Source organism: Pleurodeles waltl, chromosome 5 (assembly GCF_031143425.1).
Source record: "Pleurodeles waltl isolate 20211129_DDA chromosome 5, aPleWal1.hap1.20221129, whole genome shotgun sequence".
Taxonomy (NCBI): Eukaryota; Metazoa; Chordata; class Amphibia; order Caudata; family Salamandridae; genus Pleurodeles; species Pleurodeles waltl.
The window spans coordinates 142,905,081-142,928,851 of NC_090444.1; the positions used below are offsets into that span (position 1 = coordinate 142,905,081).

General features: G+C 44.0%; 1 long non-coding RNA gene across 1 annotated transcript; it reads right to left on the minus strand.

Moving 5' to 3' along the window:
• Positions 1-22,390: 22,390 nt before the first annotated feature.
• On the minus strand, positions 22,391-23,461 carry LOC138297226 (uncharacterized). Its single transcript, XR_011203946.1, has 3 exons — positions 23,422-23,461; positions 22,602-22,663; positions 22,391-22,406 (listed from the first exon to the last, which is right to left on the minus strand). It is a non-coding gene; the product is annotated as an uncharacterized lncRNA (long non-coding RNA).
• Positions 23,462-23,771: the final 310 nt, after the last annotated feature.

The window sequence follows — 23,771 nt, forward strand, 5'->3', positions numbered from 1 at the left end:
GATTCAAGACTTTAAGTGATGATGAGGCGAGCAAATTACTTTGAGTAAGAAATAAAGAAACTAAATTGACTAAGGAGGAGCTAGGGTATAGCCCCACTGCTGTTTGCTGGGTAGATAACGGGTCTCTCAAGAGGCCATGGTTATATATGTAGTCTGAATATACATCCATTACATTTAATAATGTATGCGGATGGACCAGGGATTTCAGATTTTACCCTACTGGGAATCAACATAACTTAACCAGCATAGAAGATTCCACAATAAAAGAATACCCTTAACATTGATACTGTCAATTACATATATGTATGTGAACCTAAGCACTTATGAGGCCTTCAGTGGAATGCTGGAGCTGTTTCTAAAGTGAAAGAGCTTCAGCTCGAGTAAAGAGTTGAACATTGAGAAAATAGGAGGTGAGGAGCCTCCGTTTGTTGCAGGTAATCCTGACAGAAGCATTCATTAAGGCATTCCGTAGGGCAGGACATATTCTGAGACTTACCCTTGGCCTCTCTCAGGTTTGTTCTAAGAGAAATCCCAGATTTCTGAAACTACACATGGGTTTTGGTGAACTAATCTCCTTTCATGAATAGAATTATTGCTGGATGAGAGGTGGACCCTATATTAAATAATACTTCTGATGAACTACTAACATTTTATCTTTTTCACAGCATTAAGGTAACACAGAATTAGAGGACAGTCAAGTGAGACTGATAGATGGTATTGATGAGTGAGATATTCAATATAAGAATTTGATGTCCATTTGCAGGAAAACACTAGTCAAGAAAGAAGGATATACGACTACAGACTTGTTTGAATTCACCTGTTTACACCTTCCCCACAAACACTCTCTATGCATGTATGCATGTATTTGGTAGTTATAGGGTCAGCCTGTCTACAGGGCAATTAGGCAATGCCCAAAGGCATAGGTCGGTGTGTGGGCTGGTTTTGTGGAGGTTTGAGGGCCTGTTTTATGGTCTACTGGGCCAGGGTTTGCTGTTGATTTCCCTAATAGTACCACACACATGGCCTGTAGCAAGCACAAATGCATACAGATTCTCTGTATGTAGCAAGCACAAATGCATGAAAATTCCCATACATTGCAAAAAACCTATACCGTTGTCTTTTACAAGTTCAAAACTACCCTATTTGCAAATTGGCAACTTTTTTAGCTCTCTGATTTGCCAGCGGGGGCACTTTATTTTGGGGACCAGGCCTATTTTCTGTCCCAGTGCGACCCTGTATATTTGTAGTGCAAATCTAGCTGAAAGGTAGAGGAGCAATATACAGAGTCAAAGCAAAGGCACAGTCATCATGTGATAGGAGACTGGACAGGTTTATTGACTATTTCTACGTTATGATGTAGTGTTTATCAAAGAGTGAGTCTTCAGTTCTTTCTTACATTGCAGCAAGGTTGGTCCAGTCCTGATGGATACAGGCTATCATTCGAGATCCTAGGTGTCATCATAGTCACAGAGATGAAGCTCAATTACTTCTAAGTATTGCTTTTTTATATCTGCAATACATACAGTCCGATTTTGAGTTTGACGGATGGAAAACTCTATCCGCCAAACTCCAGCTGCCCACATGACAACCTCCCCACCAGAGTTAATAAGAGTATTCCCGTTAGGTCAGTGGCAGAAACCTAAGTTTCCGCCCGCTGGCCTACCAGAAAACAGGCTACAGCAGTGGTCTTCAAACTTTTTAATGCCGCGCCCCCCCAGTTGAAAAATAAAAATCATTGGGCCCCCCTCAGAATTTTTCACAATTATTTTAGAAAGATGGCAATGTTTAAATATGTCTAAACCTATTTAAACACTGCGGTTAAGTACTGTTACCTTTTTAAAACTGCAATAACATGCATCTGCTTAAAACAAAGGCATTTTATCTGTATAATATTTCTTTTGGCCAGAGTTTGGCGGCCCCCCTGGGATCACTTAAGGCCCCCAAGGGAGGCCCGCCCCCCAGTTTGAAGACCTCTGGGCTACAGCATTGTCTCTGGCTCGTAATCGATCCAGCGGCAATGCTGTAGCCTGGAGGGTGCACTAGCACCTTCGCAATGTTCACTGTCTGCAAAGCAAACAGTGAACATTGCGATGGTGCTGGCTGGGGAAGGGGGGGGGCTGCACTGCCCATACCAAGAGCATGAGCCCCTTGTACCTCTGCCAGCATTTTCTAGTGAAGCAGGGGGTTGGAATCACCAGGGCAGCGCTGCCCTGATGGATTAAGATCTCCGCCACCTTCAGACTGGCGGGATCCAAGATCCTGGCGGAGCTGGCAGTACCCTGGCGGCCCAACTGCCAGGGTTTTAATGTGGCGCTCGGACCGCTGAAAACTCTTTGGATTCAATTTAAAATGATATCTCAGTCTTGTTAATAATGTCCTAAGAGATAAGTGAATTCCACCCAAATCAGGTAACAAAATGATGGAGTGATGTGTATAAACATCAAGCACAGTGCCTGGCCTATTTTGTTCAGTTGCCTGTGACCAGTAAATAAACAAAATAATATTTAAGGAAATATATATTATATATAGGATATTCACTGAAAAACATAGGTTAGAGGGACGTTATAGTTAGGAAATAGAATTTAAAAAACAGAGAAACTCACTCAAAAATCCAAAGGTCACATGGACTGGGTGTGTGAGAGTCTGAGTGGGTGCATGAGTGTCTTAGTGGGTCTGTGAGTGGGAACATGAGGGTGTGAGTGGGGTTGTGAATGGGTGCACGAGGGTCAGAGTGGGAATGTGAGTGGGTGCGTAAGGGTCTGAGGGTGTGTGTGAGTGGGGGAAAGAGATAGAAAAATTGAAAGAGCGAGAAAGAGAGTGAGAGGGAGAGAGACAGAATATTTGAGGCTTTGATGAATGATATACTTAGAATGAGCTCACCTTTCAGTATGAACCTTAAACTTTTAATGTTTAAAAGAAATTAAAGTAGGGAAATGACTAGAGAGACACCTGACCTAGAACCCTCAACTTTCAGTGTGAGGGTCTGTGACCTTAACCCATAAGCCACAGGTGACTGCTTACTGTAGTCCTTTGAATGAAGAGACCATTACAATGACTATCTCTCTCTCTCTCTCTCTCTGTTCCATCTCACTCTGTCATGGAAGAGAGAGAGAGAGAGAGTGACAGGACAGCAGGGGAAGCCTCAAGGCCCCCTCGGTCCTAGCCAGTTGCGGAGCCCGTATTGCTCCCACAAGCAGGGAGCTGCTTTAAATATAGGAGCAATGTTTTCATCTGTTTCCCTGCACGCATATTTGCAGATGAAAACTCCACTTTCTGACAGTGGGAGCTGTTTGACAGCTCTCCCTGTCAGACAGCGAACTTTGTTTGTATTTGCTTGTTGGGAGCTGTCACCTCCAACCAAGCAAAAGCTAACAGCTATTTCCCAGGGGTGGTCACCCCGGAACATAGCAGGAGCTAGCCCTGGGGGGTGGCGGTCCCCCAGTAGCTCCATTAGGGGGGCTGCGTGGCCCCCCTCCAACAAGCAGAACCCCGGGGAGGTGATGGTCCCCAGGGCTGCGAGGGGGCCACTCGCCCCCCACATCATATTGGGTAAAAGCCCCAGGAAGGTGGTAGTTCCCAGGGCAGTGGGGGCCATCCGGCAGCATTAAATTTGATTTAAGCCCCCGGGAGGTGGTGGGCCTTGAGGCTGTGGGGGGGGGAGGGCCACACAGCCCCCATTACAATTTTTTAAAGCCCCGGGGAGGTGGGGGTACCTGGGGCTGCGGGGGCTGGCAGGTCCCCCCGCAGTAAAATGGGAATGCCCCTGGGACTTGGCCCACCTGGGGGCTTCAGAATTAGCAAGTGTTGGAGCCCACACACATTTATTTTTTTAATGTCATCATCAGAGAGGGAGTGCTGAATGAAAAAGCAAGTGATCCGGTTGCTTTTGCAGTGCATAAACAGTGGGCCTGGGAGAAGTTTTAAAACTCTATTCACTTCAATGGCTGGGGGAGGGGAGGCTGATGAGGACAAAGATGCAGTGGGTGGCAACAATTTATTGAGCATCACAGAGGGGCAGGCTATAGGAGGGGTGCCCAAGAGAGGACAAGGTGAGGGAAGAAACCAGTTGCGGACAACAATTGCACTGGTTGACTAAGAGGTAAGTGTGCAGTTAAGCTGCTGCCTCCATCAGGGGCATCGTCAGTTGGGAAGGTGAGTGAGTGAAAGGAAGAATGGGTGGATGGATGGATGAAATGGTGGATGGATAGGTGCATGAATGACTGAGTGAAAGGATCAATCAATCAAACAAATTTCTTAAGTGCTCTACTCACCCGGTGATGTCTCAAGGCGCGGGGGATGGTAAGTGCTCGAAAAGCCATGTTTTGAGGTGCTTTCTGAAGGTTAGGAGGTCCTGGGTCTTGCGTAGGTTGGTGGGGAGGGAGTTCCAGGTCTTGGCAGCGAGGTGGGAGAAGGATCTATTGCGGGTGATGGTGCGTTGGATGCGGGGGATTGTAGCGAAGGCGAGGTCGGCGGAGCAGAGCTGTCGAGTTGGTTTGTGGAAGTTGATTCATTCGTTGAGGTAGGCTGGGTGGTGTCGTGGAGGGCTTTGTGAGCATGGACAAGGATTTTGAAGATGATCCTTTTGTTGATGGGCAGCCAGTGTAGGGATCTGAGGTGGGCGGAGATGTGTTCGTGGCAGGGGAGGTTGAGGAAGAAACGTGCAGCTGCGTTCTGGATTCGCAGGAGTTTTCTCTGAAGCTTGGCTGTGGTCCCTGCATAGAGGGCGTTGCCGTAGTCCAGTCTGCTGCTTATGAGGGCGTGAGTGACCGTTCTTCTTGTTTCTAAAGGAATCCATTTGAAAGTCTTGCGTAGCATGCGAAGGGTGTTGAAGCAGGAGGATGATATGGCGTTGATTTGCTGAGTCATGGATAGCGATGAGTCCAGTATGATGCTAAGAATGCGTGCGTGGTGGGTGTTGGGGTTGTCCAAGGGTGGTGGGCCACCAAGAGTCATTCCATGCTGTCTTGTTGGGGCCGAAGATGATGATCTCGTTTTTTGCTGAGTTCAATTTGAGGTGGCTTGCCGTCATCCAGTTAGCGACGGCGAGGAGTCCAGCGTGTAGGTTATTCTTGGCGGTACATGGGTTCCTCGTGAGGGAGATGATGAGCTGGGTATCGTCAGTGTATGAAATGATGGTGAGGCCGTGGGGGCGGATGATGTTGGTGAGAGGAGCCATGTAGATATTGAAAAGGGTGGGGCTGAGGGAGGATCCTTGGGGCACCCCACAGATGGTCTCAGTGGCTGTGGACCAGAAAGGAGGGAGGCAAACTCTTTGGGTTCTTTCGGAGAGGAAGGAGGTAAGCCAGTCCAGGGCTTTGTGGTGAATTCCGGCGTCAAAGAGGCGTGTGCGGAGGGTTTGGTGGCATACTGTGTCAAAAGCTGCGGAGAGGTCTAGGAGGATGAAGACGACGGTCTCGCTCTTGTCCAATCTGGTCTGAAGTCACCTGTACAAGTGATGAGGGTGGTCTCGGTGCTGTGGTTTTTGCGGAATCCAGACTGGGAGACGTCAAGAATGTTGTTGTCTTCTAGGAAGCGAGACAGTTGTATGTTTACTATCTTCTCTATCACCTTTGCCGGGAAGGGGAGTAGAGAGATGGGTCTGTAGTTTGTGAGGTCTTCAGGGTCTGCTTTGGATTTTTTGAGAAGAGCGTTGACGTTGGCGTGTTTCCAAATATCTGGAAAGGGTGTGGTCTTGAAGGAACTGTTGATGACGGCCCGGCACTGGGGAGCGATGATTTGGCTGGCCTTGTTGAAGATGTGGTGGGGGCAAGGGCCTGTAGGGGAGCCTGAGTGGATGGATCTCATGGTTTTGCCAATTTCTTCGTCATTGGTGGGGGTCCAGTTGTTCAGAGGGATGGTGCAGCAGGGTGTAGTGGTGTTGGTTGTGTCGGTGGTGGTGATGGTGGGTGATGACAATGTGAACCTGTTGTGTATGTCTGCGATCTTGCGGTGGGAGTAGTTGGTGAGGGAGTTGCAGAGGTCTTGGGAGTGTGGAGGGTCGATAGTGCAGGATTTTGGTTTGGTGAGTTCTTTGATGATGGCAAAAAGTTGCTTGCTGTTGTGTGTGTTGTTGTCTATGCGTTCTTTGTAGAAGGATCGTTTGGAGGTCCGGATGAGTTGGTGATGTTTGCGCATGGCTGATTTGAGGGCGGAGAAGTTGCTCATTGAGGGTTCTTGGCACCAGGCTTTCTCAATTTTTTGGCATTCTCGTTTGGAGGACTGAAGTTCCGTGATGAACCAGGGGGCAGTCTTGATGGTGCGGGTGTTGTTGTTTATTTTGAATGGGGCGAGAGAGTCTGCACTTGTTTCTAGCCATCGGGTGAGGTTGAGGGCGGCGGCGTTGGGGTCATTGGTACTGGGAGGTGGAGCTTGTGCGAGGTTGGAGATTAGTTGTTCTTTGGAGATCTTGTTCCAGTTTCGGTAAGGAGTAGGATGTTGGTGGTGGGTGGGGGCTTTCAGGAAGGAGAAATGGATGCAGTGGTGGTCAGTCCAATGGAGTTCTATGGTGTGAGTGAAGGCGATGTGGCTGCTGGAGGTGAAGATGGCGTCTAGCGTGTGTCCGTGGGTAGGTGAGGTGACCAGTTGCTTGAGGCCGAGGTTTGTGAGGTTGTCCAGCAGGGTCGTGGAGTTTCAGTCGTGGGTGCATTCCAGGCGAAAGTTAAGGTCACCAAGGAGTAGTAGTCTGTGGAGGCGAGGGCGTGGGAGCTGATAATGTCGGCGATGGTGTCACAGAATGGGGGGCAGGGTCCTGGTGGTCTGTGGATGAGCGTTCCTCTTAGGGTGGTGTTGGCGTAGATGTGCACCTGAAAGTGTAGGTGCTCTGCGTTGTCTAGGGTGTTGTTGGTGTTGGTGGAAATCCTGATGGAGTTTTTGTGTATTATGGTGATTCCTCTTCCTGGTTTGTTGGTGCCGTCTCTACGGGTGATTTTGTATCCTTCTTGGATGGCTATGGCGATGTTGGGTTCTGATGAAGAGTTCATCTGTGTTTCAGTGAGGAAGGTGATGTCAGGAGAGCTTGTGATGAGTAGGTCCCAAAGTTTGACGGCGTGCTTGTGGACAGAGCGGGTGTTAAGGAGGATGCAGTTGAGGTGATTGGGGGGTTTGCTATTGTTGTGCCGACTCGCAAATTGTGAATGCGACTCACAGATAGGAAGGGGTGTCCCCTTCCTATTTGCGACTCGCATCGCTATGCTAAATTGCTTTGTGACCGCGAATGTTACCACCACTGTCACCTTCCCCTTTGTGAATGTTGCCAAAAAGGGTTTTTCAGAGCAGGCAGTGGTGCCTACTCTGAAAAACCGAAACCAAATGGTTTCATTATTTTTTTATTTTGCAACTCGTTTTCTTTTAAGGAAAATGGGCTGCAAAATAAAAATAAAAAACTTCTTTATTTAAAAAGCAGTCACAGACATGGAGGTCTGCTGTCTTCAGCAGGCCACCATCCCTGTGAGTGCAGGGACTCGCTATCGGGTCGCAAAATGCGACCCACCTCATTAATACTAATGAGGTGGGTCTTTGCGACCCTATAGCGAATCGCAGACGGTGTCTGAGACACCGTTCTGCATCCGATTTTGCGAATCGGAAATTGCGAGTCGTACTGACTCGCAATTTCCGATTCGCAAAATCGGAACTTGCTACATCTGGCCCAAAGTCACAGTAAGACTGAACAATTCAGAATGAGTGAGAATGTGTGGGCCTGAGTGAGACAGATTGGGCCAGAGAAGAATGAGTGAAACCATGTGAATTAGTGAGACCAAGTGAGACTTAGTAAGTCAGAGTGAGCCAGTAAACGTAGTGCAAGAAAGTGTGAGAAAACCCTTCATGAAAATCTCTTTGGAATTGGAGCCAGGAATTATGCCCCACCACTTTTAAAGGTCACCAGCCGCCATTTGTTGTAGATCTACACCCATGCATTTGGGGCTTGCACATATAAGTATGTGAAATAGCACTGTACAGCTTTCTGTGTTTCCGAGTTGCTCCCACTGTATTCTCATTTGGGCTGACCCACATTTCCATAATGAATACAAGATGAGGGACGGACATATTTTGTGCAAAGATAAATGGGGGTTAGCAGAACCAACAGGACACAAGGCTAGTATTTTGTATTCAAAACTATTAATATTGCAGAAATAGCAGCATTGGTCGCCGAACCCGCATCTAATAAATTGTAGCTGTATGATACTTTTTCTATCAGTAGCCATATTTTGAATAGATAATTTTTGGTAGCTGCTTTGCTGGCAATGAAGTATCAAGTTCAGATAGGTTTGATTGCTGTCCTTTGTCTACAACTTCACAACTACAACTTAATGTACTGAATGGAATTATTGATGAGGAAAATTAGACTCTAAGGGTTACATTTACTACAGGTGTGCAAAGGAGTTTTGACCATGCTAAACTAAGACAAACAGCAGCATCTATCACCTTTCCTCAAACTGAAGGTTTTTAGCACCAAAACCTTACCCTCACACACCATCATATTTGGCTTGCTAACCAAAGTGCCAACCTCCAGCTAGCTTATGCATAGTAAAATCGGGAGCAGACCAGTGCACAAGCCCATTGATCTGACACAAAGCTAGATCATCTATTGCTGTACTCAAATTTGTGTGCCAAGGGAAACCAGGAGCAAATACGAGGACCAGTGGTATATCACACGTTTTACCTATATGTAACTTGTAGTTTGCATGAAATCCTACATCTTACACGGCTTACCTTGTGCAAGTGTCTGAGCAACATAATTTGTGGTGGAAGGTGTACATCGAGTACAAATTCCACAGTGGACCCCATTGGCTTGCCTTTGTGCACCAGCACAGGTTTGAGTGTCAAGCAAAACAGACTTTTTTAACAAATGTCACTGACAATATAATTAACACCTCAACTTTGTAAATCTGGCACTGCACAAGGTTTTATCCTTTCCATGATGCTGCTGGATGAAGGGTAGTAAATCGTGACTAAAGGGACTCATTACAAGTCATGTGGTAAAACTGTGGTGCAATACAGAACCTTTTGTTAGCAATGCTGGGTGGTATTACCACCCCACTGCGACACAATTACGCGTTTTACGCTTGAAATAGGGTATAACATGTGATACATGGAATTACTGGGCTTTTCACTCCATGTTTTTCCGACTCCTCAGGAACTGTTCATTTAACATATTCCACATGCTCTTTACTGTATTTCAATACATTGTATTGTAGTTTAATTGAATGTATAAAGCACGTACACTCACATTGCCAAGTGTGGTATTACTAGGTGTGAAAGATCACCCGGTATTGCTTGTAACGATGCAGACCCATATTACACCAAAAACCTGTGAAAATACCACTTTAGTTGCAGGCAGTCATAGAGAAAAGCATCTGGGACAGGGTCAATAAAATTGCTACATGGGCCGTCTGCTTGCATTTAGGGTTAGGGATACAGTCAGTAGGAATCTAATGTGGAGAATTGTTAACAAACGGGGTGAATTTATGGTTGCCAGATGGGAATTAGGGGAAATTTTAGAAATTTTACAAAAATCTCCATATAGAGCATTGTGTTGCCTCCACTGAAGATGTCAACAAATACATGGAGGAATTATTTGATCTTAAACTGAGTCAAGGACAGTCTGGTCCTCTATAGGACCCCATCGCTTTAGCCAAGGTTAAATTACCCACTAGTTAACTAGAAAATGGATAGGTTTGTGGGGTGGATAAGACTCCTTTGAAATTCTGTAAACTCTTCTCAGGGGTACTTGCATCGATTCTGGTAACGCATCCAGCCCTTATAAATTGGAGGTCGGTGAACCTTTTAGCCGAGTTGGGCTCTCCTCATCCTAGAATACCGGATCACTTAAATCAATAATCAATAACTATTGTAATCGATACCCAATACTCTATTACTAGATCAAAATAACACATTAGGAATCAATAACAGTCGGTATTTTGATGTCACATGACCTTTCAGTCATGAATAACCACACCAGTTTATTAAAAGTTAATGAGTTTATTTCCCTATAATAACAAAGCTAACACAATATATATGAATCTCAAAATCAAATGATATATGTATACGAACATTACTAGCTGTCCATAACGGCGGAAGAAACGCAATCTACGCAAAATCTGAATTATAATACACTCGGTTATAGCAATACAAATCACTAATATGAGTAACTGAATTTGACTAATTGCATACATCGGTCAGCATGACAAGATTTCAATTCAACATGGTGCGTCAAGTGAATAACTCGACTAACCTCTAATTAGCATTGGCATGTGGGGCTTCATGCAAAACGAATTTAGTCAACACAAATTTGGAAAACTTCTAGCTTGGGCCCTATCAAAATAGCAGTTGGTACCTAAAAGGAAAAACACAATGCATAATACAATTATCCTTTCATAATTACCAAATACAATCAGCATTCATGAAAGTCTTCTTCCTTCAGGTACCGGTTCAATCAGCATGGGGCAGATTTCAAAGGGGCAGAGTTAAGGGTAAGTTTCCTTGCGGGAGCAAGGAGAGTGGGGCAAAGTTACTGCATGGGCAAGACGGGGCAAATTAAAGTTAAAGTCTCTAGGGTGAGAATTCTTAAAGTCTCTTTCTCTGGAATAGAGAAAAGAGCATCAAGATGCCATCCAAGATGATGTCTGGCATTTGGCTTCAATGATGGCATCAAGGAAAAATGGCTGACTTCTCTTTGTCCGGTGGGTTTAAGTAAGAAACATTCCAAATTCTTCAGGGTCTTCCATTGGAGGGTTCATAGGGTGGCTTCAATTTGACCAATGAATAGTGTCTTTCTCCTAGTACTCATTTATGCATACATTGTCCTTGGAGCCTTGGAACACAAGTTGCAACAATGTTTTGCCAATTAATTTTATCTTAAAGCCTTTATTGTCCGCACCTGCAGGAGCTGACCTTGTATCAAAGGGGATGAAACCGGCCTAGCACAAAACCTTGGAGATAAGTGTATTAGTTATCTCTACTGGAAAAATACAGAATAAGGTCTTTGTTAGTAAAAAGTGAAAACCACGCAGTTAAATTTGAGACCAGGTGACTAGGCCAAAGCATCAAACAACAACAACAGAGGGGCAATAAGGGAGATTCGGAGAGAGAGAGACAGACTCCTGGTCCCGTGTGTAGGCCTCCCAATAATTGATAAATCGAAATAATATACACACGGTTCCAAAACAGCAAAAAGGTTCTCTTAAAGCAGAGGTTTCCAAGGAAAAGCAATATGCTTGAAGCAAGAGCCCTCACTCACCTACCGGTGACATGCTTCATCATAGGGCCATGCTCCTCGTCAGGCCTGCACTGCAATGCCTGACGGGCCCCACAGGGGGGCTCTTTGCCGGAGATCTTTTGAAAAAATAATGTGAAGCCGGTCAATACGTGAAAAAGGATTGGTATAGAAAAATTTAAAAATGTCTAAAGGTAAAAACTAACTATTTATTCTGATGTTAATACCTCTGACATGATAAAAAACAATGTATAGGGATATGGTAAAGTAATGTCTACAATCCCTAGACAAAGAAATATACAGTTTGCTAAATCTCGTAGTGAAATTGGTACGAAAGGAGATAACACAGAGTCCCTGTGTCACTCAATCAAAAGGGTCAACATGTTTCTCGATACTCATAGTCAATAATGATCTTGTGCGATTCTTCAGGACCTTAGTACGTACCTAATCCTTATGAACAAATGTTTATGAAAATATTATTTCGAGTCCCCTGCTAGGGAAGTCAGAAACCTAAAACGTAGAAAGAGAACCATTATCAAAAAAAATTATTGATCATCAACAGTAGTGTTTTATTTAGGAAACTATCCTCAAACAGTTATCCCATACCCCTGTGGAGGATCCCAAAGGGTGCCAGGTGACAAAAGTACCACAGTGATAAATTAAAATTAAAAAAGGAACAGCTGGTGCAGCTAAATCAATGCTTACCCTCCAATTTCTAATAGTAGGGCCCCATCGGGAAAACATCAGGCTTCAAAACCCACTATGGCCTAAACAAGTATGTAAAAAAAGGAGACTTTAAATAACATGTAGACTGCGAGGAATATTATGTCGTCAGAAACCGTGACAGGTATGGTATTGAGCAAACACCTAACTTCTTATAAAAGAAGGTAAATAGTACTCCTATAATTATGAGGAGGAAGAAATATGTACAATTGCCAGATATTACTGAAGACATTTTTGGAACGGAAAACAAAGCCCAAGTTCTGGTGTAATTTCATACTCACATGCAAATAAACAAATGTAGGGGCAGTCACACACTCTGTGTCATATTTTAAAATGCATCAACATACAATGCCTTTGTAAGGACAACAAAGAATTGTTATCCTGAGCACGTCGGACAGCCCTTCTAAGAATAGTAAATGAAACTAGGGAAACGCACGGGAATACCAGCAAGTTTAAATCACGGCAGGCACATCGAGGTGTGCCTGTGCTATCTCTGAATATAGAACTAGATCGACCCGTCAATCCGAGTCGGGAAAGACGTGTAATATTTAAATTCAAATACTAATATAGAAGGTGCATAGGGTGGGAACGCGCGGCTCCTGTAGCGCGTCTCACCTTGCCACGGTATTTATACAACGCGCCCTCCGAGTCGGGAAAGACGTGTATGAAATATAGGAGGTGCGGAGGGTGGGAACACGCGGCTTCTGTAGCGCGTCTCACCTTACCACGGTATTTATGCAACGCGCCCACCTCACTAGATCCGGCCATGCGAACAGGCACGGTATTGAGTCAGAGACGCTTTTAAGGAAAGCGGCTCGGTTTCTGAAATTGGGATTCAAAAAAGGGGGGGAAAAGGAAAAAGGCAATTAGGGCATCGCCGAAGAGGGGTTCCCAAAGGGCACTTACTTGGCGTGTAACCGCGAATGTCGGTTCACCTACGAGCGCTGTCTGTCCCCGGAACACAGAATAATGTTCAGACGGGGTCTGTTTTAAAGATATTGGAAAGAGAAGAAGGACTCCTGAAATCAAGAGTATGTCGAGACAGAGAAAGAACAGCAGCTGTGTCGGCCATTTGTAAAGAAGTTTTCTGGCAATCTACCAAAGATGTCTTAAAGAAAAGTTTATCTAATATTTATAAAAAAAGGGGGGTCTGCATTAGAATATCTAAATATCAACAAGAGTTGACAATATCCATAGTGAAGAAAACCAATGTAAACACTCAGAGCGAGAGTTACAAAGACCTATGGGGACTGGATTACAGATGGATAAAATTAATCCACGGAATCTCATCGTTCAATCCAGACAGATGGGTTTTTAACCTAAAAACCCATCGTTGTTCTTTTTCAAAAAGTCTATTCGTGCAATCTTTGTTTTCTCTAATAGTTTCTAAGATGACCCATCTGATATTATCTGGAGTGTGTTGTTTTTCAATGTAGTGGTTAGTCAGTTTTGTAGCGGACCTTTTACATCTAATGGTGCTGCGGTGTTCGTTGATTCGTATTTTCACCATTCTGGTTGTCATGCCTATATACTTCAAATTGCATGGACAAGTAATCATGTAAATACAGTTCTTTGTACGACAATTGGTATGTGATCTCAATTGCCATTTCTTAGATTCACCGATGTCCACTTCGTAAGTACTACTAGTCATAGAACAGATGTTGCAGCCACCACATGGGTGGTGACCTTTAACTCTCAACCACTGGCTTCGGTTCGAGTCGTCAGTACATTGGTGATGTATGGGTCTCGTGTGAACTACCAGATCTTTGATGTTATGAGTTCTCTTAAAGGCGAACAAAGGGCTTTTTAATGTCTCGCCTGCACTGTTGAGTATGGGCCAAAGTCTCCGGACAATGCCCTTAATCCCGTTGCTCAGAGGGGTGTACGTAGTTACACATGTAAGTCTGGATTGTTGTGTGCGGGTACTGTCAGCCAATAAGGTTTCCCTGGGGATGTTGCTGGCTCTTTTCTTTGCTTGTCTCACATTCATTACTGGGTAGTTGCGATCACCAAGTTTCCGACACAGGGTATTGGCTTGGAGATGAAAGTCATTTGTATCTGAGCAATTACGTCGTATCCTGAGTAACTGCCCAAACGGAAGGTTATCTCGCAATGCCTTAGGATGATGGCTGTTATAGAGTAAAAGGCTATTCCTATCCGCGGGTTTATGGTACACAGAGGAATGGAGGTACCCATCTCTAAGAATGATTCGTAGGTCAAGGAAAGACACCTATTGGTCAGAAATATTAGAGCTGAAGCGAAGGTGGGTATCCAAAGTATTTACCCATTCGGTGAAGGCTACTGCTAGTTCCATACTGCCCTTCCAAATTACTAATATGTCGTCAATGTACCGACGCCATAATCGAATGTTGGAAAAAAACGGTTGCCCAGGGATAAGTATATGGCGCTTCTCGAAGGCAAACATATATAAGCAGGCCAGACTGGGCGCAAAAGTACTCCCCATGGAAGTACCCTGTATTTGATGGGAGAGACGTGTCTCGAACAGGAAAAAAATTCTCTTTAAGGGCCACACTTGCACATTGCATAATAAAAGTCACTGGAGTGTTGTAGGTCCAAGTCTCGGCCAGAAGTAGTTCCTCTAGTGCCGCCAGGGTCGCTTCTTGTGGAATGTTTGTGTACAGGGCTTCCACATCAAGACATATCAATATGTCTGTGGGGCCTGTATCGTTAACGTCATTAAGTAAAACCAGGGTGTCCTTAGTGTCTTTAAGAAAAGTAGATGTTTGATGGACAATAGGTTGCAGAAAGAAGTCACAGAATTTGGACAATGGTTCTAAAAGAGAGCCAATCCCGGACACTATCGGGCGACCCAGGGGTGGGATACCTTTATGAATTTTGGGGAGACAGTAAAAGTATGGAGTCCTGGGATTCTTTGTGTCCAGGAACTCTGCTTCCTGTTGGGTGATCCTCCCTGCTGACTCTGCTTCAACTATCATCCCGCGGATCATACGCTGGAGACGGGGAGTTGGATCTGTCAAAATATGTCGGTAATAAGATTCATCATTAAGAAGTCTGAGGCATTCTTGTCTGTAGTAAGTAGTGTCCATAACCACAATCGCCCCTCCTTTATCTGCAGGTTTTAAAATGATATCAGAATTATGTGATAAAGAATGTATGGTTGCACGTTCCAAGCTGGACACATTCTGAAAAGCTCGCGGGGTTCTAGTTGCTGAATCTCATGACGTACCGCTTTCTCAAAGGTGAGTACCTCTATCGGAACCGAGGTCAAGGGGGGCGTGAAAGTAGAAGGGTTCCTTAAGTTAGTATCACCCCTAGAGTCCTTAGGTGGCTGGTCTTTGAAGAAGAAGTGTAATCTAATCTTACGAAATAGAGCTGCCATCTCGCAGTTCAGTCTAAACTGGTCTTCCCTTGGAGTAGGCACAAAACCCAGGCCCTTCTCTAAGACCGCCATCTCTCGGGGGTGAGGGTGGAACTGGAAAGATTGACAACTAAGTTTTCTTTTGTGTTGTCGTACTGCAGCTTCTGGTCACCATCTGTGGTTCTTCCTGTGCCCAATGAACGTTTCTTCCTCTCCTTCTGTTTCTGCCTCTGCCTCTGCCCTGGCCTCTTCCTAAAAAAGGATTGAAATTATATTGTGGCTGCGGCTGGAAAAAAGGCATGGGCATGGGTTGCCACGGTAGAATCTGCTGATACGGGAAAGGGGAATTATAGTGAGGAGGTGGAAAATAACGATTCCGGCTTGTCCTCTGTCCCTCATCACTACTCCAGTCATCTGAGCTTGAACTGAAATGTGGTACATGGGTCTTACGTTGCGGAACATCAGAATCCTCTGAAGTCTCGGAAGTTCCCTCACAATGATAGTCATCCTTCGTGTAGGGGTAGATTTTATCCCTACTGAAACGCTTGATATCTTTTTGTAGTTTGGTAATCGTTTGTCTTGTAAGGTATTCCTTAGTCTCGTTAGGTTTCAGATTAACTTCTGCCAAGCGAGATTTAAACTGAGAAAGTTGGACTGTAGTCTTCATGGCCGTCTCAGTGATAGAGATCTGAACAGTGATAGAGTCAGACAAACGTTTAGATGTATTAATGATCAAGATCAACCAATCCCGAGTACACTTCCATAAAATCTGTAACCAGTCTATTCGGAATTGTAAGTCTTGTAAAAAAATTCTTGGGACATTAGTGACAATAAGACCATTTGGTGAAATATTGGCCCTCAGATATTCAGTCATAATCGTAACGTGTAGGACGGTCTTGATCAGTTCCTTCTTCAAGGCAATAGCTTCGTCCAGTCTTCTTTAGTACCACTAGAAGGACCGCTGTCCACATCCCCTAGGATTGAAGGAGTTTGTAGGATCGCCTGCACCATGCTATCATCAAAACTAAGACCATGTAGGTCAGACATATTCACCGCCAGACAAGTATATCGGGGTGCACTGTAAAAAAAGCCCCATAGCCAGGAGGCTACCCTAAATCATCAAACAACAACAACAGAGGGGCAATAAGGGAGATTCAGAGAGAGAGAGACAGACTCCTGGTCCTGTGTGTAGGCCTCCCAATAATTGATAAATCAAAATAATATACACACGGTTCCAAAACAGCAAAAAGGTTCTCTTAAAGCAGAGGTTTCCAAGGAAAAGCAATATGCTTGAAGCAAGAGCCCTCACTCACCTACCGGTGACATGCTTCGTCATAGGGCCATGCTCCTCGTCAGGCCAGCACTGCAATGCCTGACGGGCCCCACAGGGGGGCTCTTTGCCGGAGATCTTTTGAAAAAATAATGTGAAGCCGGTCAAAACGTGAAAAAGGATTGGTATAGAAAAATTTTAAAATGTCTAAAGGTAAAAACTAACTATTTATTCTGATGTTAATACCTCTGACATGATTAAAAACAATGTTTAGGGATATGGTAAAGTAATGTCTACAATCCCTAGACAAAGAAATATACAGTTTGCTAAATCTCGTAGTGAGATTGGTACGAAAGGAGATACCACAGAGTCCTTGTGTCACTCAATCAAAAGGGTCAACATGTTTCTCGCTACTCATAGTCAATAATGATCTTGTGCGATTCTTCAGGACCTTAGTACGTACCTAATCCTTATGAAAAAATTTTTATGAAAATATTATTTCGAGTCCCCTGCTAGGGAAGTCAGAAACCTAAAACGTAGAAAGAGAACCATTATCAAAAACATTTATTGATCATCAACAGTAGTGTTTTATTTAGGAAACTATCCTCAAACAGTTATCCCATGCCCTCGTGGAGGATCCCAAAGGGTGCCAGGTGACAAAAGTACCACAGAGATAAATTAAAATTAAAAAAGGAACAGCTGGTGCAGCTAAATCAATGCTTACCCTCCAATTTCTAATGGTAGGGCCCCATCGGGAAAACATCAGGCTTCAAAACCCACTATGGCCTAAACAAGTATGTAAAAAAAGGAGACTTTAAAAAACATGTAGACTGCGAGGAATATTATGTCGTCAGAAACCGTGACAGGTATGGTATTGAGCAAACACCTAACTTCTTATAAAAGAAGGTAAATAGTACTCCTATAATGATGAGGAGGAAGAAATATGTACAATTGTCAGATATTACTGAAGACATTTTCGGAACGGAAAACAAAGCTCAAGTTCTGGTGTAATTTCATACTCACATGCAAATAAACAAATGTAGAGGCAGTCACACACTCTGTGTCATATTTTAAAATGCATCCATACAATGCCTTTGTAAGGACAACAAAGAATCTTTATCCTGAGCCCGTCGGACAGCCCTTCTAAGAATAGTAAATGAAACTACGGAAACGCGCGGGAATACCAGAAAGTTTAAATCACGGCAGGCACATCGAGGTGTGCCTGTGCTATCTCTAAATATAGAAATAGATCGACCCGTCAATCCGAGTCGAGAAAGACGTGTAATATTTAAATTCAAATAGGGTGGGAACGCGCAGCTCCTGTAGCGCGTCTCAACTTGCCACGGTATTCATACAACGCGCCCTCCGAGTCGGGAAAGACGTGTAAGAAATATAGGAGGTGCACAGGGTGGGAACGCGTGGCTTCTGTAGCGCGTCTCACCTTGCCACAGTATTTATGCAACGCGCCCAGCTCACTAGATCCGGCCATGCGAGCAGGCACGGTATCTAATCAGAGACGCTTTTAAGGAAAGCGGCTCGGTTTCTGAAGTTGGGATTTAAAAAAATGGGGGGATAAAGGAAAAAGGCAATTAGGGCATCGCCGAAAAGGGGTTCCCAAAGGGCACTTACTTGGCGTGTAACCGCGAATGTCGGTTCACCTACGAGCGCTGTCTGTCCCCGGAACACAGAATAATGTTCAGACGGGGTCTGTTTTAAAGATATTGGAAAGAGAAGAAGGACTCCTGAAATCAAGAGTATGTCGAGACAGAGAAAGAACAGCAGCTATGTCGGACATTTGTAAAGAAGTTTTCTGGCAATCTACCAAAGATGTCTTAAAGAAAAGTTTATCTAAAATTTATAAAAAAAGGGGGGTCTGCATTAGGATATCTAAATATCAACAAGAGTTGACAATATCCATAGTGAAGTAAACCAATGTAAACACTCAGAGAAAGAGTTAAAAAGACCTATGGGGACTGGATTACAGGCGGATAAAATTAATCCATGGAATCTCATCGTTCAATCCAGACAGATGGGTTTTTAACCTAAAAACCCATCGTTGTTCTTTTTCAAAAAGTCTATTTGTGCAATTTTTGTTGTCTCTAATAGTTTCTAAGATGACCCATCTGATATTATCTGGAGTGTGTTGTTTTTCAATGTAGTGGTTAGTCAGTTTTGTAGCGGACCTTTTACATCTAATGGTGCTGCGGTGTTCGTTGATTCGTATTTTCACCATTCTGGTTGTCATGCCTATATACTTCAAATTGCATGGACAAGTAATCATGTAAATACAGTTCTTTTGTACGACAATTGGTATGTGATCTCAATTGCTATTTCTTAGATTCACCGATGCCCACTTCGTAAGTACTACTTGTCATAGAACAGATGTTGCAGCCACCACATGGGTGGTGACCTTTAACTCTTAACCACTGACTTCGGTTCGAGTCGTCAGTACATTGGTGATGTATGGGTCTTGTGTGAACTACCAGATCTTTGATGTTATGAGTTCTCTTAAAGGCGAACAAAGGGCTTTTTAATGTCTCGCCTGCACTGTTGAGTATGGGCCATAGTCTCCGGACAATGCCCTTAATCCGGTTGCTCAGACGGGTGCACGTAGTTACACATGTAAGTCTGGATTGTTGTGTGCGAGTATTGTCAGCCAATAAGGTTTCCCTGGGGATGTTGCTGGCTCTTTTCTTTGCTTGTCTCACATTCATTACTGGGTAGTTGCGATCACCAAGTTTCCGACACAGGGTATTGGCTTGGAGATGAAAGTCATTTGTATCTGAGCAATTACGTCGTATACTGAGTAACTGCCCAAACGGAAGGTTATCTCGCAATGCCTTAGGATGATGGCTGTTATAGAGTAAAAGGCTATTCCTATCCGTTGGTTTATGGTACACAGAGGAATGGAGGTACCCATCTCTAAGAATGATTCGTAGGTCAAGGAAAGACACCTCTGGTCAGAAATATTAGAACTGGAGCGAAGGTGGGTATCCAAAGTATTTACCCATTCGGTGAAGGCTACTGCTCGTTCCATACTGCCCTTCCAAATTACTAATATGTCGTCAATGTACCGACGCCATAATCGAATGTTGGGAAAAAACAGTTGCCCAGGGATAAGTATGTGACACTTCTCGAAGGCAAACATATATAAACAGGCCAGACTGGGCGCAAAAGTACTCCCCATGGAAGTACCCTGTATTTGATGGAAGAGACGTGTATCGAACTGAAAACAATTCTCTTTAAGGGCCACACTTGCACATTGCATAATAAAAGTCACTGGAGTGTTGTAGGTCCAAGTCTCGGCCAGAAGTAGTTCCTCTACTGCCACCAGGGTCGCTTCTTGTGGAATGTTTGTGTACAGGGCTTCCACATCAAGACATATCAATTTGTCTGTGGGGCCTGTATCGTTAACGTCATTAAGTAAAACCAGGGTGTCCTTAGTGTCTTTAAGAAAAGTAGATGTTTGATGGACAATAGGTTGCAGAAAGAAGTCACAGAATTTGGACAATGGTTCTAAAAGAGAGCCAAACCCGGACACTATCGGGCGACCCGGGGGTGGGATACCTTTATGAATTTTGGGGAGACAGTAAAAGTATGGAGTTCTGGAATTCTTTGTGTCCAGAAACTCTGCTTCCTGTTGGGTGATCCACCTTGCTGACTCTGCTTCAATTATCATCCCGCGGATCATACGCTGGAGACGGGGAGTTGTATCTGTCAAAATATGTCGGTAATAAGATTCATCATTAAGAAGTCTGAGGCATTCTTGTCTGTAGTAAGTAGTGTCCATAACCACAATCGCCCCTCCTTTATCTGCAGGTTTTAAAATGATATCAGAATTATGTGATAAAGAATGTATGGCTGCACGTTCCAAGCTGGACACATTCTGAAAAGCTTGCGGGGGTTCTAGTTGCTGAATCTCATGACGTACCGCTTTCTCAAAGGTGAGTACCTCTATCGGAACCGAGGTTAAGGGGGGGCGTGAAAGTAGAAGGGTTCCTTAAGTTAGTATCACCCCTAGAGTCCTTAGGTGGCTGGTCTTTGAAGAAGAAGTGTAATCTAATCTTACGAAATAGAGCTGCCATCTCACAGTTCAGTCTAAACTGGTCTTCCCTTCGAGTAGGCACAAAACCCAGGCCCTTCTCTAAGACCGCCATCTCTGGGGGGGTGAGGGTGGAACTAGAAAGATTGACAACTAAGTTTTCTTTTGTGTTGTCGTACTGCGGCTTCTGGTCACCATCTGTGGTTCTTCCTGTGCCCAGTGAACGTTTCATCCTCTCCTTCTGTTTCTGCCTCTGCCTCTGCCCCGGCCTCTTCCTAAAAAAGGATTGAAATTATATTGTGGCTGCGGCTGGAAAAAAGGCATGGGCATGGGTTGCCACAGTGGAATCTGTTGATACGGGAAAGGGGAATTATAGTGAGGAGGTGGAAAATAACGATTCCGGCTTGTCCTCTGTCCCTCATCACTACTCCAGTCATCTGAGCTTGAACTGAAATGTGGTACATGGGTCTTACGTTGCGGAACATCAGAATCCTCTGAAGTCTCGGAAGTTCCCTCACAATGATAGTCATCCTTCGTGTAGGGGTAGATTTTATCCCTACTGAAACGCTTGATATCTTTTTGTAGTTTGTTAATCTTTTGTCTTGTAAGGTATTCCTTAGTCTCGTTAAGTTCCAGATTAATTTCTGCCAAGCGAGATTTAAACTGAGAAAGTTGGACTGTAGTCTTCATTGCCGTCTCAGTGACAGAGATCTGAACAGTGATAGAGTCAGCCAAACGTTTAGATGTATTAATGATCAAGATCAACCAATCCCGAGTACACTTCCATGAAATCTGTGACCAGTTTATTCAGAATTGTAAGTCTTGTAAAAAAATTCTTGGGACATTAGTGACAATAAGACCATTCGGTGAAATATTGCCCCTCAGATATTCAGTCATAATCGTACCGTGTAGGACGGTCTTGATCAGTTCCTTCTTCAAGGCCGATAGCTTTGTCCAGTCTTCTTTAGTACTACTAGAAGGACCACTGTTCTCATCCCCTAGGATTGAAGGAGTTTGTAGGATCGCCTGCACCATGCTATCATCAAAACTAAGACCTTGTAGGTCAGACATATTCACCGACAGACAAGTATATCAGGGTGCACTGTAAAAAAAAGCCCCGTAGCCAGGAAGCTACCCTAAATCATCAAACAACAACAACAGAGGGGCAATAAGGGAGATTCGGAGAGAGAGAGACAGACTCCTGGTCCTGTGTGTAGGCCTCCCAATAATTGATAAATCGAAATAATATACACACCGTTCCAAAACAGCAAAAAGGTTCTCTTAAAGCAGAGGTTTCCAAGGAAAAGCAATATGCTTGAAGCAAGAGCCCTCACTCACCTACCGGTGACATGCTTCATCATAGGGCCATGCTCCTCGTCAGGCCGGCACTGCAATGCCTGACAGGCCCCACAGGGGGTCTCTTTGCCGGAGATCTTTTGAAAAAATGTGAAGCCGGTCAAAACGTGAAAAAGGATTGGTACAGAAAATTTTTAAAATGTCTAAAGGTAAAAACTAACTATTTAGTCTAATGTTAATACCTCTGACATGATTAAAAACAATGTATAGGGATATGGTAAAGTAATGTCTACAATCCCTAGACAAAGAAATATACAGTTTGCTAAATCTCGTAGTGAGATTGGTACGAAAGGAGATAACAGAGTCCCTGTGTCACTCAATCAAAAGGGTCAACATGTTTCTCGCTACTCATAGTCAATAATGATCTTGTGCGATTCTTCAGGACCTTAGTACGTACCTAATCCTTATGAAAAAATGTTTATGAAAAGATTATTTCGAGTCCCCTGCTAGGGAAGTCAGAAACCTAAAACGTAGAAAGAGAACCATTATCAAAAAAATGTATTGTTCATCAACAGTAGTGTTTTATTTAGGAAACTATCGTCAAACAGTTATCCCATACCCTCGTAGAGGATCCCAAAGGGTGCCAGGTGAGAAAAGTACCACAGTGATAAATTAAAATTAAAAAAGGAACAGCTGGTGCAGATAAATCAATGCTTACCCTCCAATTTCTAATAGTAGGGCCCCATCGGGAAAACATCAGGCTTCAAAACCCACTATGGCCTAAACAAGTATGTAAAAAAAGGAGACTTTAAATAACATGTAGACTGCGAGGAATAATATGTCGTCAGAAACCGTGACAGGTATGGTATTGAGCAAACACCTAACTTCTTATAAAAGAAGGTAAATAGTACTCCTATAATGATGAGGATGAAGAAATATGTACAATTGTCAGATATTACTGAAGAAATTTTCGGAACGGAAAACAAAGCCCAAGTTCTGGTGTAATTTCATACTCACATGCAAATAAACAAATGTAGGGGCAGTCACACACTCTGTGTCATATTTTAAAATGCATCAACATACAATGCCTTTGTAAGGACAACAAAGAATTGTTATCCTGAGCCCGTCGGACAGCCCTTCTAAGAATAGTAAATGAAACTAGGGAAACGCGCGGGAATACCAGCAAGTTTAAATCACGGCAGGCACATCGAGGTGTGTCTGTGCTATCTCTGAATATAGAAATAGATCGACCCGTCAATCCGAATCGGGAAAGATGTGCAATATTTAAATTCAAATACTAATACAGAAGGTGCATAGGGTGGGAACGCGCGGCTCCTGTAGCGCGTCTCACCTTGCCACGGTATTTATGCAACGCGCCCAGCTCACTAGATCCGGCCATGCGAGCAGGCACAGTATCTAGTCAGAGACGCTTTTAAGGAAAGCGGCTCGGTTTCTGAAGTTGGGATTCAAAAAAGGGGGGGAAAAAGGAAAAAGGCAATTAGGGCATCGCCGAAGAGGGGTTCCCAAAGGGCACTTACTTGGCGTGTAACCGCGAATGTCGGTTCACCTACGAGCGCTGTCTGTCCCCGGAACACAGAATAATGTTCAGACGGGGTCTGTTTTAAAGATATTGAAAAGAGAAGAAGGACTCCTGAAATCAAGAGTATGTCGATACAGAGAAAGGACAGCAGCTATGTCAGCCATTTGTAAAGAAGTTTTCTGGCAATCTACCAAAGATGTCTTAAAGAAAGGTTTATCTAATATTTATTAAAAAAAGGGGGGGTCTGCATTAGGATATCTAAATATCAACAAGAGTTGACAATATCCATAGTGAAGAAAACCAATGGAAACACTCAGAGCGAGAGTTACAAAGAACTATGGGGACTGG